Genomic DNA, 15,271 nt, shown 5'->3' with positions numbered 1-15,271 from the left:
GGAGAGAGGGCACAGGCCACACCATTTTTGTTTCCCTTCCTTTGGCTGGATTTTCCTCAAGCTTAGCACCGGGCAGGAGAGATCTGGGAAGGCAGAGTCTCTCTGCATTGGCCTGTTAGCTAAAGCTGAGCTATGGCAGGGCTAATTAAGAGAGGGCTTGATGAAGCAGGGTGCCTTAGTCTTCATTTGGAGTTTCCTGCCTTTTTAAACCTATGGGCTCACTGGGGAACCTGAAGCATGTGTTGTCTTTGTTAATCTACTCTGAGATTGGTTTGGATCTTGGATCCCTAATCACTAAAAGGATTCATCCTGACATGTAGAATGGACTACGGTCTGTTTCCTAAATTTATTACAACACACCCCCTTTCCACCCAGAGACTCAGGTGGATCTGGCGGAGCACTCTACCTGGACTCCCCAGCCTCGGTTTAGGTGCATTGTAGGAGCCATGGAAAAGTATCTTCAGACTGAAAGCCTAAAACTCTCCATTTTATACACTACCCATTAAAGAATCACAGAAAATAGTACAGAACACAGGATGTTAGAGCTCATGATTTAAATTGTTTCTTAAAATGAGAAAGAATCAGTAACCAGAATAGGAGCAGCAAATGGGCTTCCACTTCCTCTGGGCATGGGAACTGGAAAAGCGGGAGGGGGGGCGGGGGGTAAGGGGCGGAAGGAGAGAGGAGGAGGAGGGAGAGAGGCATTGGGAGGTGTATATGGGGCCACAGAAACTCCACACACAGAATGGAGTATTTGTGGCTCAGTGAATTTCAAGTTCTAAAGTGATGGTTGACAGGATGAGGGATGGTAGTCCCCAGAAATGTCCATCTAGACCTCAGGTAGCAAACAGGATATACCAAGAATTGTCATCTCCTTGCTGCCTCCTAAGTAGAGGTGCTGTCCTGCTATGTCTTGGTGCAATGTTTGCTTAAAATGTGTGTGTGTGTGTGTGTGTGTGTGTGTGTGTGTGTGTGCTGCACATCCAGCCCTGGGTGTGGAGAAAGTCCTGCTAGGGTCTCACTGGGCCTCCATCCGACAGAAGCAACATCTGATTTACCATTGATGGTGAAAGGTCACCATCAGGATCTTATAGGTGGGGAGAAGGCCATGGACCTGCCCTTACTGCTCTGGCACCTTCCTTTTAGCCAGCTGCCTTCCCCAGGGGAGAGAATACACTGTTAAGATGACCACTCGACCCACCTGATTCTATTCCCACCCTCGGGAGTTCTGCCTACAATTTACACCATGGCCCATTCTCTGCCTGAGTCGGAGCCCCTTCCTGGAATTGTAGGCAAAAGGACAACCCTGAGGTGTGGAGCCTTTCAAAACAGGCCTGAGAGGTTAGGCATCTGGAGGTCTGGGTCATTTCCCTCAACCCAGAAGTGCTCCACATACAACTCCGTGGCTCAAAAGACCAGGGAAGCTCTGGGCCCCGCTTCTGGATCCTGGGGAAAGCAGGCTGGTAAGCCCCTGCCCAGCCACACTGCCAAAGAGCCTCCCAGGCCCACTCTGGAGCTGGCAGTTCAACCCCAGGCTGGCTGGAACCTAGGCCCCTCCCACTGCCCACAGCACTCGGAAGGGACAGTGGCTCTGACCTCTGTTTTCAGCAAGGCAGAGGTCAGCTCAGCCTCCTGCCCTGGTATCTAGACAGCAGCCAGCCAGAAATATCCAGATGTCCAAGATGCCCTGGGAATGGTGGAAGCCCCTTTGCCCTGGGTTGGCCAGCTTTGTGCTCACTGTGGCTGGGACTACTGGGCACAAAGACAACACTTGGCTCCGTCCAGAAATGACAAGAGGTAGGACACTGGAATTTGGCAGTGCTTCAGGCAGAAGCCACAGAATGGTTCTGCCTGCTCAGCCCGGGGCTTTCAGTCCACTGAAATAATAATAACCACAACATCAACATCAGGCACTGTTCTAAGCTCTCTACCTGCATTAACTTATTCATTCCTCAGAAAAACATTATGATGTAGCCGTTATAATTAGCCTCATTTTACAGGTAAAAAAAATAAGGTTCAGAGAGGTTAAGCAACTTCCCCAAGGCTGCACAGCTAGTAAAGGCTAGAGCTGGGATTTGTACCTAGGCAATCAGGCACCAGAGAAACCACCATCTTGCCCAGCCTACATATCAGTTTCTCTTCCCTTTTGGGTGCTGTCACTTTAAGGCCTAATGAGGAGATTGGTCCAAAGTGCTGGGGCCATTACTTCACAAAGTAGGACGCTCTTTGCGAAGCAGGCTGGGGACAAGGGAAGCAGAGAACACAAAGTCACCCATGAGTCCTGAAAGTGCCTCCCTTCACTGAGCGCAGGGTAAACACCTGTCAGGGAGCGGCAGCCCTGTCCTAAGGATGGGCAAGGGCTATGATGCACATTTCAGGTGACAAATTAAAATTAAGGGATTTGGCCACATCACTCAGTTAGCAGGAGGGGAACTAGGAACCAGGGCTCAGACCCCAGCCTTCTGATGATCACTAACTGTTTTCAATGGAGTAATTATTCTCACAGTGAACACTCATCGAGCCTGACCATGTACCAGGCTCTGGTGACACACGGATGACTGAGGCAGGCTCCATGTCCCCTGGGAGCTCCCGGGTGCAAGAAGAACAAGCATGTACCAATAAATAAATACGATGTGATGACATGTGTGCTGTGAGAACACAGAGGGAGATGTGACTGGCCCTGTGTTGGGCGGGGGAGGGGGTGCAGCATTAGGGCCTTCCCAGAGGAAGTGACATCTGAGCTGGGTGTCAAGAATAGGCCAGGCAGGGCTGTGGGGACAGGGTGTTGCAGGCAAATGGAGCAGAATGCTCCGAGGCACCCGTGTGGGTTGGGTGTGTGCTGGGCAGGGCCCGGGGCTGAGCCAGATCTCCGCTGCGCCGGAGCTTAACGGGCCTTGGAAGTCTGAGTGTTATCCTGGACGCAGCGGGAGATGGGGAAGGTTTTTCAGGCAGGAAAGGAACAAGATCCACCTCTACAAGAAAAACATTTCTGAGTCAGGCGGACGGATTCGAAGGAGGCGAATTGGGGGAGCTGCTGGGGCAGCCCCGGTGAGAAATGGTGAGGGTCTGGATGGAGTCAGGAGCAGGGATGTGGGCAGAAGGGAGAGCCGAGAGCTCTGCAGCTGGCAAAATCAGCAGGGCCTGGCCGTGGCTGAGGGACCGGGCAGCGGGCTCTGGGCCGTCAGGTTGGGCCAGAGTGGACGCCGGTTCCACTAATGCACTTGGGTTGGAGCAGGAGGAGCATTTACAGGACGAGGGACAGAGTTTGTTTGGTTTTAGAAATGTCTGGTTAACAATGGAGGAAAAGTGTCAGGCAGGTGGAAATATGGGTGGGGCTGTCACCTTGTCTCCTACCCACACACCCGTGACGCTGGGAACAGAAATCCAGCATCATAAATGTGTGGATGGGAGACAAAGCCACTGGTAGGCAAGAAATATTACCTGAGGAGAAAGTGCTGGAAGAGAGGAGAAGAGTTTTGAGAAAAGGCCAACAAAGGAGATGGAGATGTGGGCACAGCATGGGGAGAAAGCCAAGAGCGGGTGGGGGGACCCAGAAAGCGAGAGGAGAGACTAGGGAAAAAACATCATGATGGAAAATTAGCTCACTAGTAAACTCAGTAATAATTTTGGTGCAGTAAACTACAGCCCTTCTTTATTTCCCTCCTTGCAGCTGATGGTTACATTGCAGCTGTTTACTTGGGTATCTATTACTATCTCTCCTGCTGGTGTCAGGGGCCTGGCATGTTTTGAGAGGATGGGACAGAGCCTAGTTTATAGATGGTGCTCAATACATATGTGTTGAATGAATGGCTGAAGGAGCCAGGTTTCAAGGAGCTACAGAGTTAAGAAGTCAAGAAGTGGAGTTAGATTTTTCTTTCAAGGCTGGCAGTGAAAGAAGGAAGAAATATTTATCAGGCGCCTGGAGTCCCTTCCCAGACGGCTTTGCTGGTGAAGTTGCCACACATGTAAGGAAGGGTAATACCAACTCCCATAAACTCTTCCAGAAAATTGAGGAGGCGGGAACACCTCCCAGCTCATTCTATGAGGCCTGCAATACCCTCACCTCAAAAGCAGGCAAGACACTGTAAGAAAAATACAGACCAACATCCCCTATGTTCATAAGCACAAAAGGTCTTAATACAGTTTTAACAAATCGGATCTTCCTAGTAAGGGGTGGAATGCATTTCCCCACCCACTGATCCTGGCTGCTCCTGAAGGGCAGGAGACTCCATGAGCAGAGAGATGAGCTTTTCCAGCAAAGGCCACCCTACCCCAGCCAGCCCCCAGCCGACCCACACCCACACTGCCCACCTGCAGAATCATGAACTAAATAAATGTTTTCTGTTTTAAGCCGTTGCATTTCAGGATGGTTTGTTACACAGCGCGTGCGAACCGATACGAGGGAAACAGTGCTTTATGAGACTCAGGGTTCCTCAAGGTCAGAAGCCACATCTTACTCATCCCTATATCCCCGGTGCCCAAGGTTACTCAGCACATACTTGTTGAATGTCTGCTAGTTTAGGCAGCTCTTAAGGGAGCTAATAACTACCGTTCTGCCAATGACTGCTGCCTGACCCCTCAATTAAAGAGCTCCCTGCTGGCTGCTGCCATCCAAGGAGCTCCCTGTAATTATGCCACCTGGCAAACCCACACCCCGGCCCAGAGGGTTGGTACTGTACCTGCGAGCGCACATGTCAGTGTCGGGGTGAGGAGGATTCGGATTAGGCGGCTAGGGGTGAGGCAGGTGTCAGACTCGGGGTGTTCCCATCCTCACAGCCACTGGGTGAGGAATATTCTTTCCTTCACAGAGCACCTTGGATTAGTGACTTGCAGGTAATTGGCAGGAGATCAGTGGCACTCACTTTTACAACCTAAGTGACAAGAGCTGTCCTTTCTCTAGATGGATTTTGCCAGCAAGTTAGAGACCAGGGATCACCGCCTACAACTCGGCCAGGCCTAAGGAGCCTCGAGACCAGGAAGCCAGGCCTCCGCCGCCATGTAGATGAACACAGGAAGGGAACGGAGGGGGGAAGGCCGACAGGAGGTAATGTGCACAAAACACGCTGAGAGCCCAGACGGAGCCAGGCTGGACTGTGGTCTAGCAGCTTCACCACTCATTGCCTCGGTTTCCTCATCTGTAAAATGGGGATGACAACAGCACACCTACCTCTTAGGACTGTTGGGTGATAACAGAGTGACTGTGCTTAGAACAGCTTCTGTATATAACAAGTGCTGTGTACGTGCACCAGTCACGACCAGAATCACAGCAAAGGGGTTTCTTAGAACTGCCACCCCAGTCCCTTCTCCTCCCCAAGGGTCAGCGTTCTCTCCTCCTGTCCACCACCACCACTCTCGGGTGGCCGCCACCAAGTGGAAATGAACCACTAGAGCTGTCTCCAGGGTGGGGGGAAAGAAGTGCAAACAGAAAACATGAAGCTCAAGGTATGCGGACAATTAGGGGATATTTCAGGCATGGTCCCCACTATGCTTATGTCAGTGTTTTCCAAATCAGTCATTCCTGCACCGCCTTCAGAATGTCAGGACTATCTGTGTACCACCGTGTTACCAGTAACTGACTTTTTAAACTCACATCTTCATAAAAGGAAACCTTATATCATGGCTGAAATGGAAAGGCAGCGTTGCCTGCCATAAGTAGGTGGTGCTGGGGAAGAGAAATACAATGAAAACAAAACAATGTCATTAGATTCCAGCTAGAAACTGTTGCTGCTGAAAGCTGAGTCCAAGCCAGCTTTTTTCTCTCTTTGCTGAAAAAGGATGTCGCACATGTTTGAGGAGTTTTAAAGACATATTTGCACAAAACTGAGATTTTCTCCTTGGAGAGTTAGAAGGGAATTTAAAAAGGAATATTTAAAGGATTCTATTTTATTTAATGCTGTGTGTCCAGTCCACCTAAAGCATTTGTGATCATTAATTTTATGTGTAAACTTGGCTGGGCCACCATGTTTCTGTGAAGGTGTTTCTTGGATGAGATTAACATTTAAATCGGTGGGCTTTGAGGAAAGCAGATTGCTCACCATCGCATGGTGGGCCTCCTTCAATCAGCTGAAGGCCTGAAAAGAACAAAAAGGCTGACCTTTCTACTCGAACTGCAGCATCAGCTCTTCCTTAGGTCCTGCCAGCCTACCTGGCAGATTTTGGACTTGCCAGCCTCCATAATTGTGTGAGCCAATTCCTTACAATAAATCTCTCTTTATAATACACATCCTATTGGTTCTGTTTCTTAGAGAACCCTGCCTACCATAGCACCTCTCCAGCTCATACAAACTCAGTAACCTGAGAGCAGGTAGGTCATGCCCCTTAACTGGGGGCTTGGAGAAACTGATAGATAGGAAGGGATTCCTTCCGAGAAACACTCAAGACCAGGACAGATGCTGAGCCAACTGGGGAACCATCCCCATGAACTTGAAATCACACTGTAGCATTTCCCCACTGGCATGCCCGGAGGCCGGTGAGGTCACCCTACTAGAAAGAAAGGCAGTCCTAACACCTCCCCTTTCCAACTGGGGCAACTCTGATGACATTGTGTCTGCAACTATGACACTGTCCAGCCGTCGAATTGGCAAACTGAACCCATACAATGAGAACTGTGAACTCAGGCAGCTTCAGCTGAAAGGCACTGTGTGATCAAGCAGAACCACCCCTGCCCACAGCCTCTGCCTGGGTCCTTTTTATAGCATCCAATCTCTATCTGTATGTGCCCTGAGACTGGGGACCTCGCCACTTCCAGACACTGCCTCTGGTTTGGGGGCCCTAAACTTTAGAGCAAGGTTTTCCAAACTTCAGTCATTTGCCTACCGCCTTCTCGAGATACCACTATAGGATTTCACGTCATCGTTGTCTTTAAATAAACCCACTCTCTAACAGAAATACATGTGTTTTAAAAAGAAATCTGGCTCCCTGGAAATGGAAACTCCGCACCACTTGCCACAAATAGAGATTGACTGTAAAACAGCCCCTCCCCTAACCCCCTCCAAAAGTTTACAAGGTCAGATTCAATGCTGTCGTCTGCGGAAGAGTTGAGCTGAAGGCCTGCTCTGTCTGGTGAAAGAAAGCAAACTAGAGGCAAAGAAGCATCAAAGTTTAGCAGCAACTAAGAGTTTCCCTTTGATGGAATCAAAGTTTAAAGACAATGAAAAAGGGAACGACGTTCTCCCTGGGTGATTTCATGTAATCACCTAAAATCACTCCAGCATTGTGGCTCGCACCCTGCAGTAATCAACCCAGTGATTCCAATTCTGTCTCTGGTGGCCCCCACCCAGGGAACCACAGTGCCTTCCACCCCCTGCCTGTCCCAGGACCTTTAGTGTGGCCTCACTTAGACCCAGGAGCCCTGAACCCAGTAGCTGCTCTAGACCTACAGGAATTCCACCAGTGGAAGCTTCTTAGGAAACCAGGACAGGACTGGGCATTGAATCAAAATGAAGACACTGGAACGCTCAGACACTGCTGGTAGGAAGGTGAAATGGCACAGCCACTGTGGAGAGCAGTCTGGCTGTTCCTCAAACAATTAAACATAGAGTTACCACATGACCCAGCAATTCCACTCCTAGGAATTTACCCAAGAGAAATGAAAACGCATGTCTAACAAAAATTTGCATGAATGTTTATAAGCAGCATTATTTACAATGGTCAAAAGGTAGAAACAACCCATACGTCCATCAACTCATAAATGGATAAACAAAATGTGTCACATCCATACAACAGAGTAAGATTAGGTCATAAAAAGGAATAAAGTACTGATATGTTACAACATAGATGAGCTGTGACGATATTACTCGAAGTGAAATAAGCTAGACTCAAAAGGCCACATAGTGTATGATTCTACATTATTTATATAAAATGTCCAGAACAGGCAAAAAGATCAGTGGCTGACTAGGGCTGAGGGGGATGGGGAAAGGGAGATGATATCTAAAGGGCACAGGGCTTCTTTGTGAAGTGAGGAAAATGTTCCCAAACCAACTGTGGTGATGGTCACACCTATCTGTGGCTATACTAAGATACACTGAATTGTACACTTTAAAGACTCATTTAAAAAGAGATTTCAAAGAATGAAATGGGGGATCTCTGAGTTTCCTGGGGGCTGGTATTTCCACACCTCCATCCCCTTGGATCTGACACCACAAGGACGCCTAAGAGTCCTTCGCAGCCTCTGGTGGGAAAGGGAGGGTAGAAACTGCAGGTCAGGAGGCCTGGCCTTGAACTGATCTGAGGAAGGAGCCTTCCCAGCCCCCACAGGGCCCAGAGGCCAGACACCCTCATCCCACACTTTCAACCAACCACCCAGGCCCAAGGCCTGGGACTGAGCCAGCGCCTCACTTTCCAGGATGTCAGAAGAGGGGAGAGTGGGTGGCCCCATTCCCCAGCCATCTGTTCTGAGTACACAGAGTATACAGTAGGTGCTACTCGAGGACATGGACCACCCAGTCCAGGCCCTCACAGAGTGCCCAAAAGAACTCAGGGATGGGTTAGCACCCCAAACCTCAGTTAGTGCCCCTTCCTCCTCCCCAAGGGACCCAGCTTGCTTCCCACTCAGGACAGCAGGATGTCTGCATGAGCCATTCCCCCTTTCTGGAAAGCTCGTGGATCTTGGGGTATCTGCCTCAACTCCAAAGTCCCCTCCTTAGAAAAGCTTTCCCAGACCATCCAATCTAAGTGACTCCCGTTTTATTTTCTTCAAGTCACTGGACATCATCTGCTATTTTCTTACTGTCCTCTATTCACTTTTTTGTCTTGTCCCTTTGGACTGGAAGCTCCCTGTGGGCAGGGATTTATGTCTGTTTGGTCACTACTGTGTCCCTGATGCCCAGCACAGTGCCTGGCACCCAGTGGCAACCTCCCCACTCCAGGCCTCCCCAGGAAGGCCCAGGGCAGGCAAGCGGTGAAAGTGGAAGAATCTCCAGTGAGCGGGCCTGAGAAGGCTCAGCGTCCTCCTTTCACTCTCGGGGAGGGGAAGCATAATTCTGCAGCCAACAGTCACTGCAGCTGCGGGTGGGCTCGTCATCCAGGAAAGGGGACCTGGGTGGGACGCCAATCCTGTCAACACCACCACCATTATCATTTCTGCCTGTCTACGTACCAACTGTACTATCCATTACCCAGAATTGTCTTTAAAACACATTAGCTTAAATAAGTTAATTTTAAAATGTGTATTATGCAATAAATGGAAAATCGGTATTACTTGCCAAGTGATTGATGTTTTAGTAATATATTTTAAAATAAATATGAGTGTATTACCATTTTTAGCATTGCCTGTATGTTAGAGAAATCATCTCCAAATGCCTGGGTGTGCAGACCATACTCTGGGCGTGTTGGAGATTAAGCTTCTGTTGGGCTCTGGTCCTAGAAGAATGTGACCCTGTGTCATGTTGATATAAATGGACGCTGACCATACCACTTGGGCCTGACGTGGCTCCAGGCAGAGCCAATGGCAGGAGGGAAAAGGAGGAGCTGCTCGATCCCAATTATCTCTCACGGTCCAGAAACCCTTCCCAAACCCCCTCCCTAGATCCCTCCCTGCAGCCTCCAGCTGGCTCCTCATGGGGTGGGCTGAAAAGCAGGAAGCTGCCTAGGACCCCAGGGTGACTCCTTCTCTCAGTTAGTCATGTGGCAGAGATCTACTGAGCACTCACTGCATGCTCAGCTCTGTGCTGGGTGCTGGAAATACCCTGTGAACTCAACAGATGGGTCCCTGCACCCAGCAGCTCTTGCCTCTCTTATGCCAAGACCATCAGAAACAATGGGACTGAACACTATTTGGGTAGGGGGTTCCCATCCAAAGCAGGATCCCCAGCACGCCTTTCTCCATTCCGCACGCCCCCCAAACAGAAGAGAAACAAGGTGGCTTTGGCCAGGGTAGGGTAGGCGTGTGGGCCTGTTCCCTGTGGCCAGACAGTTGAGGGGATCTTCGGGGCTGCGATGGGGGACTCTGGACAAAGAACGCTCGTCTCCAGGACACTCACCAGAACATCTGTAGCAAAGGAGTTTTCTTGGCCCAAAGGACCAGGATTGCTTCCAGGGGAAAGCACAGACGTCTGCCTTTAAAGAGACGGATGTGACCGCAATACATCAGACGGAGCTGGGTCTGTGGGGTCCACAGACTTGGACTCAAGGCCTGACAGTTGCTGTGTGTGTTTAAGCAACATTTTTAAGACTCTGTTTTTGCATCCATAGAACAGGGATAATAGGGGTCTTCACCTCAGGAGGTTGTTACTCATTTTAAATAAGATGAAGGATGTAAGGCACGTGCCCAGTAAATGCTGTAATAACAGCAACGGTCATCATTTTCACTGCGCCGATGACACCAGCAAAGCCTAAGTCATTCTTTTCTACTCTCAAATACCAACCACACGCAGGTCTTGTCTCTCCGGATTCTCTTCAAAGCCCAGACTCCCATTCCCAGTGGTCTGCTGGTCACCCTGCTGGGATCTCGTGATGGCGCTAACACACCCCAAGTGTACTCACTGTTGCCCCCTCTTTCCCTAATCGACACTTGTCTATTAACAGCACCTGGACGGGGAACCCATCACACCCACGAGGCGTCCACAATGTGATATTCCGAGGGGAACGCTCCATGGGGACTGACGGCACCTCCGCATTCAAGCCCCATTACTTGTCCCTGGATTGCTGCACAGCCTTATCTAGATTCTCTGTCCACAGACACTCCACCATGCAAAGCTCTTCACCCCCAAACCTGCAAAATGCCCCTTATTATTACTAAACTTCAGGTACACAAGTAACTTGTAAATATATTCTCTGTTACAGATAAGACTGGAGTCCCTGGGCCCACTGTTTCCACACCCGTTTCCTCCTCTCCCCTCTCACCAGAGGCAACCACATCAATCTATTTTGATATATCCTTCCAGACATTTTTCTTTGTATACATGTAATACATATGAATTACAGGAGTACAGACGAAATACAGCTACTATTTATAAATAGCATGTTTTCCCACATATTGCTTTGCTACTTTTTTTTTTTTTAATTCAACCATGTCTTAAAGATCTTTCTATATTGGTACACAGAGATGAACCTGCAGCCAAGTGCTGGGTGACTTCAGGCAAGTCACTCCACCTCTATGAGTGGCCCTAGCTGTCACAATGCAATGTCCCTGAAATTCTCCGATATCACCCCACGGCTGCCCTGAATGCAGACAGCTCTTACCCCTCCCAGGCATCCACCTAAGGCTCTGCTGCCTGGGAGAGCCCAAGTGACTGGTACAGAACAACGTCACACAGTCACCACCAGCAGCCCCACTGTGGGTATCAGGTTACCAACCCGGGGGATCATGCTGGGTGGCAGCTCTGCCTCTGATATTTTTAGACACCCCCCACCCCACCCCCACCAGCCTGTCCCTAACAAGAGCCAGATGCATCAGATGATTCCCGCCAAAGTTGGTTGTCGAAATTGCAGTCTTTAAGTAACTCCTGCAGGAAGCCAGGCTCTACCACTCCTGGGGCCAGGAGGGGAGGCTCCTCTTCCCACCCCCCCCACCCCCCCACCCCCCCGTCCCATTCCTTCCCTGGACAAGCTGAAGCCAACAACCAAGAGTCAGGCCCCTAGTCCTGTCTATGGTGCCAGCTGTCCTTTTTCCCCATTCCAGCTGCTTCTGCCAATCGCCCACTTTTCCAAACCCAGCAAGACGTCCCTGAGTCCCTCCTCCCACACAGGAGTCAGGTCACCGACTGCCTCTTCCGGAAGGATTCTGCTCCCCAGTTCCAATGCCTGGGACCCCACTGCACCTTTGGGCAATGGCTGCCACCCCCCACACACTCTGGGGAGCCCATCCTTACCCTGATTTATCCCCTGGAGCCTGTGTCAGAGGCCCCACTTGTCCACAGAGCTGGGCAGTAGCCACATGTTGCAACACACACAATTTTCTGCCCCCCAGAAGGTGGCTGGACTCCAGCCTCCCAGACAAATCCCGCCAAGCAGCTAGCAATCCACTGCCATCCCATCTGGCCTGGAAAGGCATTCATATGTTTTTGTCTCGACAGACTTCCCTTCCTGGTCATGTCTGGCGGGGTTGACTGTGACAAAGAAAGGCCTTCACTCTGACCCCGTCCACCAGGAAGGCCGCAGAGGACAGGGGCGGCGGCATGTGCCTGGGATGAAATATTGGCCAGTTGAGCCTCCTTGTGAATCAATCACCTGTAGCTAGAAAATTGATAGTGTGCACACATGCACGCGGTTTTAGCTCCTGTGAAAAAAGATATCATGTGAAAGGCAGAGAAAGGAAATGTAGGTGAAACATCCTGGGAAGAAAAGGCCTTATAAATTAACTTGTGTAGTGTATAGTGTGAAGGGGGTGGGGGGTGGAGAGGACTGACTGGATGTGCCCTATATTTACAACTAGATGCCATGGAGTCCTGCTTGCCCCTCAAGAGCTGTGTCCTGATCTGGGGCCCTGCCTGCCAGAGAGGGCACGGTCCCTCCCCTCTGGGTGGGGCAGTGCATTGTCAGCTCCCAACCTCCCTGCCTGGTTCTGCCCTCACCCACCCTGCTGGCCACCTCTGTGGCTTCCAACACAAACACCTGTCCCTGGGTTTCAGGCGAATCAGAATTTCCCCACTGACAGACAGACGCAGCTCCAGGCTGTGTGGCCTGCTCTCTGCCCCCCCCCCCCCAATTCCAGGCGAGGGTAGAGATGCCAGATCCAAAAACCTTCAGTGGGAAAACAGGTTCTGCACCTTCCTGCCACCCCCACACCCCTCCCTAGGCTGTGGGCTTGGCATCTGGGCCCTGATTTCTCCAGAAGGGTCTCCCCCATTCCCCACAACCCACATGGGCATCTCCAGGTGGAGAAGAGGGGGGTCTTGCGGGGGGAGGCAGGTGGAGGTTCAGAGCCTGGCTCTTGGCATCACTAGTCCAGCGACCTGAGATACTGACTTGCCGTCTCTGGCCGGGCTCTGCCCACCTAAGAGCAAGAGGCTCCTGGAGAACCGGGAGCACTGCAGAGCGTGGGCGCCCTCGCACACTGCAAAGGCTCCGCCGGCTTTGGTTTCCATCTTTGTCCCTTGAGGACTCCTGGGGAAACCAGGCTCCTGTCCCTTCCTCATCCTTCCACTTCCTCATCCCAAGGCCAAATTCCAAGGAGAAGTGGCCAGCAACAGTGAGCGGCCTCTGGGATTTCTAACTGATCCAGTGCAGAGGTGGCTGAAGACTTTTTAAAAATTATGGTGAAATACACATAGTATATTTTAACTATCTGTAAGTGTACAATTCAGTGGCATTAAATTCATTCACCATGTCGTTGGATAACCATCACCACAATCTATGCCCAAAATGTTTTCACCCTCCCCAACAAAATCTCTGCACCCACTAAGCCATAATCCCCACTCCCCTTTCCCCAGCTCCCGGTAACCTCTACTCTACTTTCTGTGCCTTGGAATTTGCCTACACTAGGTACCCCTTGTAAGTGGATTCACCCAGTATTGGGGCTGCTTGTTTCTTAACGCCCTCTCCAAGGCCATTACCTTCCCTCTGCCTGTCACTTTTCAGGCTGATCTCTGCATTTTGGACGCAGATAAGTTAAAAGATCACCCCTCTACCACCACCACCACCAATCCCACATACACATCTTTGTAACCTGGGAGGGAGCAGTACCCCTTTCTCCAAACCTGAAACTAGGCTATGGCTTTGTTCCAAAGTAAGGGGTGGGTTCTGTGGCCTGGAGGTAGGGCTCTCTCTGTGGGGTCTCCCTCCAGTCCAAGTGCCCCAGACTAACCTCCATTTATGAGGTCCCTATGTAGGCCCCAAAGGAGGACCTCCCCGGAGTGTATTAAGCACCCTGTATAGTCCACACCTTAACTCTAGCTCCCTCTTTTTCTGGAACCCATGGGTGGGGCCCTCAAAGCCCTGAAGGCCCCATGAAGGCTAAGGTGGAGAGCTTTGAGACTCCTCCACCACCCCAGACCTAAGAAAAGTAGCTCCACGCCGTTGGGGGGCGCAACGGAGCAGCCACCGGGGCAAAGAAGGGTGCGCTACTCCACACGACCCACTGGCGGGGCCTGGGCGCAGCAGTCCCACGCGCCCGGTGAGGCGGGGGCAGGGCTGCGAGGCGCTGTGGACCCTCAAGCAAGGAGGGGGCAGCCCTGGACTCCTCCCCAAACTTTTCCCGCCGGCCCGGCGCTCCCGAAGAAAGAAGCTGTCCTGGGCCGGGGAGGTGGAATTCCGGTCCCCCGCGAGCTAGCGAGTGAGAGGAACCGGCGGGAAGTCTGCACCCTCGTAATCTGGCGGAGGAAGGGTGGATTTTCGGCAAGGAGGGGCCTCTCCCCCCACCCCCCCACCAGCAGGGACACCCCTCCCCCCGGGGCCACTGCATGCACGGCCCCACGACCTGCGCTCGCCCCCCGGGCGCAAACCCAACTCACCGGGCGCTGGCTGCGGGACCGAGCGACGGGCTGGGGCGCGAGGCGGAGCAGCCGGGCTGTTTTGAAGCTCTGAGCTGGGACTGCGCGCCCTGCCTCCGCCCTCCTCCCTCTCGATGGCGCGGAGCCTCCTCCCCACGTCCCCCTCTTTCCCCGATCCCGCCTCCCGGGGCGTGATGTCAGGAGCCGGGAGCGCGGAATGGGAGGGGCCCGCAGGAGGCGGGTGGGGGACCCCGCAGAGAAAGGCCGGAGCCCCGGGAGGGCGTCCGCACCCCCAGAGCCCGCTTCCTGCGCGGCGCGGCGCAGTTTAGGGCGGGGTCGCTAGCGCAGCTGCGGGAAGCTGGAGGATCGGGCCGGGACGCCCGGAGCTGGAAGCCCGCCTTCGCCGCGCTCGCCCCTGCGGGTTCCCAGCCGCCGCGCCGCGCCGCGCCGCGCCTCTCCTCTCCTCTCTTCCCTTCGGGTAAGGGTGAAGGACAGGCTCTGGAATTCGACCCCCGGCTTTAGGACCCCTTCTCTGGCACTTCCCTTAACTTTCTGATCTTGCCTGTAATCTTAACTGCCTCGGTTTCCTCTCCCTTCCACTTAGGACCTCGGTTTCCTCTCCCTTCCACTTAGGACCGCTTTCCTTGGGTTGTTGTAAGACCTGAACGTGAGAACACAGGCGCATAGAAAGTGCTCAATAAATGTTAGCTCTGGTGTTATTATCTGACGTAGTCCTGACCTTGGTGGGAGGTGGAAGAGCAACAGGGAACCTAGTCCTAGGGATCCTCCAGAGTCCCCCATTCACTGTCCCCTCCCCCCCCCACTCACCTACCCTCACACAAACCACTACCTTTGAACCCACAGTCCTGAAATTTATTGTCTCTGGAAATGACAAAAAAGAA

General features: G+C 52.0%; 1 protein-coding gene across 1 annotated transcript in view; it reads right to left on the bottom strand.

Moving 5' to 3' along the window:
- EMP2 (epithelial membrane protein 2) overlaps positions 1 to 14,481 on the bottom strand; it is a 33,512-nt gene extending 19,031 nt beyond the window's left edge. The window contains exon 1 of the mRNA XM_016197588.2: positions 14,391 to 14,481. The gene's annotated coding sequence lies outside the window, so the exon portion shown is untranslated. The remainder of the gene's footprint in view (positions 1 to 14,390) is intronic.
- Positions 14,482 to 15,271: the final 790 nt, after the last annotated feature.

The sequence above is a fragment of the Miniopterus natalensis genome, chromosome 3, assembly GCF_054644295.1.
Source record: "Miniopterus natalensis isolate mMinNat1 chromosome 3, mMinNat1.hap1, whole genome shotgun sequence".
NCBI classification, from domain to species: Eukaryota; Metazoa; Chordata; class Mammalia; order Chiroptera; family Miniopteridae; genus Miniopterus; species Miniopterus natalensis.
This window is presented reverse-complemented; position numbering and strand designations above follow the sequence as displayed.